Here is a 3,313-nt window from a genome sequence, read left to right as displayed (position 1 = left end):
AAACGGGAATACCAACGCATCCGGGAATAAACGATTGATCTCGATTAATAGACCCGCTAAAGCCCCGAACCATATAGTACTTACTACCGGTGCCACGGAGAGATATGTTTTTAGATCTCGCATTGAAAACCCTCCTACTTTATAGTAATTTGTAATACATACTGGTATTACATACCATCAAATGTATATATAGTTAATAACCGCTTGTATTGTCCGCGGAATTCCTAATTCAAATTGAAATGTACAACAGTTCAATTCGGTAGATATTCCCTTTTTTATTAAAAAAAATATGTAGCTTTCCGCCCCACCCCAAATATTCATTTTTCTTTACGGCGGATTTAATATTTATTATTTCATACGTATATAAGTCTTTTTATTATTTTTATTATATTTTATATATGATATGAGACAAAAAAGAAGAAATGGCAAGATAATTTGTGTATACCAATGGAGGAAATAAATAAAAAATGTGGAAAACAAGACAGGGATTCTCTACAATAACACTGTAGACCAATTGAAAGGGATGTAGCGCAGCTTGGTAGCGCGTTTGTTTTGGGTACAAAATGTCACGGGTTCAAATCCTGTCATCCCTACCTATTACTTATCTTCTGAACAGTAACGAGGAATCAATTGAGATCCATAAAAATTGAACATACATATATCGAATCAATCTTTTTTTATTTAATTTTATGATATTCTCTATGATAATATATGTATCGAAGATATATTCGGGTTGCTTTTAGTTTGATAATAAAACGCTCTTAGTTCAGTTCGGTAGAACGCGGGTCTCCAAAACCCGATGTCGTAGGTTCAAATCCTATAGAGCGTGATTCGATTCTTGTTGTTGTTAAATCAAAATGATACTGAAATAATTCAACAGAAATCAAAATTTTACCTCCTATAAAGCAAGTAGGGGGTCAATCAAAAAAAAGAACTGTTAATTAATCAAAGGTCCAACTGATCCCCCCGTCTGTATTGTAAATATGCGGTCACAAATAATCCAGCCAAAGTAATAGGAATTAGACCTAATACGATTCCAAATAGAAAAACTTCAATCATTTCAATTTAGTTGAACGAGGAAAAGGAGAGGTAATATCTATCCTTAAAATATTAATCGGTATTGCCCATGAATCTCAATGACCAAGAATTCGAAATTGAATTGACAAGGTAAAGAACTCTACAATATATAGAATATATTGAATAACACCGAAATCTTTCTTTTTTTTGAATTGTGCATTCAATGAATTTTAATCAAATAAGTCGTATCTTGTTCAGACCGATAAATAGAGCTGAGGTTATAGTTAAAACTGCTAGTAGAAAACCGAAATAACTAGTGATAGTAGGCATGACGAGGCTAAATGAAATACGTTATTTTTATCCATATGTTTATAAAGCACTTCCCTAAGTTTCTATTTTTGAAAGATACGCGGATGGATAAGTAAAAATACTAATTGAAAAAATATATTCAATTGAAAGTTTTTGATTCATCTATTATTATGATTATAGATGATACTAACAAAAATCTTGTGACATAGGTAAGAAATCAATTCATCATCTGTCTCTCTATCCCGCAATTCGGAATCAAGGGATTCATTGAACAACTCTTGAGTTTTCAAAACAAATATTCTTATTATAAAGAATTTATAAACAATAATTTAATATATAAATCTAGTAAATATATAAATCTATTAAATGGATTCTAAATAATTAGAAAGAAAAAAAAAAAAAAAAAAAGAAAAATAATAAATAAACTATGTTGTGTAACTTGATTCCAAAAATGAAATGCTCTTTGAATCGCTGAAGAATGAATGACCTTATAATGCCCTTTATTTATGAAATTGTATTCCCACTAATTAGATTTTATGTAGTGGGTTCATTTCCATAAAATCTTTTTTAAAAAGAAAAAAAGTATCGCACGATCAGATCACTCGAAACTAGGTTCTCCATTTATTCTTATTCTTTCCATATTAAAAACATTCTTCTAATTAGTTGAAGAACGATCGTTTGAGTCTAATATAAAACAATAATGCGTGCATTACGAATATTTATTATTCTTCTATTCGTTGTTCTGTTTCGTTCATCGAATCCTATGTACTACTGTTACTTGTTACTGGACGACTAACCAATTCCTTAAAATAAAAAAAGATTCAAACAAAAATATAACTACAAACACAAAAGAAATATTTCGAGATTTCACGTCTAATTTCATTGAATTTTGGGACTATTAGAATCTGCTTCCTAAATTATTATAAACCAACCAGTCGGATTCACATTTTACCCAATCTTCGCTTTCTAGCCCGAAGCCAATAACCGATAGAATCCTTAATACTACAGACAGGCATTTTCAGAATTTTCTATTGAATGAATGGTATATGATTCTACATCGACAAGCAGCAAGAAAAGAAGAAACAAATTATATTATTTAGTTTTAGTGCTTCATTTTGATACTTATTGTGAAATTGCGTTGCTGCGTCAGAAGAAGGATAGCTATACTGATTCGGTATACTCTAAAAACACCCTCGGTACAATATTGACGATCTTACAAAGATAAAATTTCAGTTAATTTCCATTTACTGATCTCATCTTTTACGGAATCGATCCCCCTTTTGACTGTACAAGAATATGTGGAGCTCGGCATGTCTGGAAGCACAGGAGAACGTTCTTTTGCTGATATTATCACCAGTATTCGATACTGGGTCATTCATAGCATTACTATACCTTCTCTATTCATTGCAGGTTGGTTATTCGTCAGCACGGGTTTAGCTTACGATGTTTTTGGAAGCCCTCGTCCAAATGAGTATTTTACAGAGAGCCGACAAGGAATTCCATTAATAACTGGCCGTTTTGATTCTTTGGAACAACTCGATGAATTTAGTAGATCTTTTTAGGAGGACCAAATGACTATCGATAAAACTTATCCTATTTTTACAGTGCGATGGTTAACTGTTCACGGACTAGCTGTACCTACCGTTTCTTTTTTAGGGTCAATATCAGCAATGCAATTCATCCAACGATAAACCTAATCCGAATTATAGAGCTATGACACAATCAAATCCGAACGAACAAAATGTTGAATTGAATCGTACCAGTCTTTACTGGGGGTTATTACTCATTTTTGTACTTGCTGTTTTATTTTCCAATTATTTCTTCAATTAAATAAAAGAAAATACTAAATAATAGTACGAATTATCTTATCCCATTCGGAAGGATATCATCTCATAATTATCTATGACTGTTTCTGTCTCTAGCACGACCACTTGATGAAATGGGGAGGGAAGTGGGACAAATGGCCGAGACTACTGGAAGGATTCCT

The 3,313-nt window shown here is 32.1% G+C and overlaps 2 non-coding genes across 2 annotated transcripts; both read left to right on the top strand.

The window, feature by feature from the left end:
• The first annotated feature begins 519 nt into the window (after window positions 1–519).
• TRNAP-UGG (transfer RNA proline (anticodon UGG)) lies at window positions 520–593 on the top strand. The gene has a single exon. It is a non-coding gene; the product is annotated as a tRNA-Pro (tRNA).
• Window positions 594–755: 162 nt separating this feature from the next.
• TRNAW-CCA (transfer RNA tryptophan (anticodon CCA)) lies at window positions 756–829 on the top strand. The gene has a single exon. It is a non-coding gene; the product is annotated as a tRNA-Trp (tRNA).
• Window positions 830–3,313: the final 2,484 nt, after the last annotated feature.

This window comes from Cucumis melo, unplaced genomic scaffold (genome assembly GCF_025177605.1).
Source record: "Cucumis melo cultivar AY unplaced genomic scaffold, USDA_Cmelo_AY_1.0 utg001799l, whole genome shotgun sequence".
Lineage (NCBI taxonomy): Eukaryota > Viridiplantae > Streptophyta > Magnoliopsida > Cucurbitales > Cucurbitaceae > Cucumis > Cucumis melo.
This window is presented reverse-complemented; position numbering and strand designations above follow the sequence as displayed.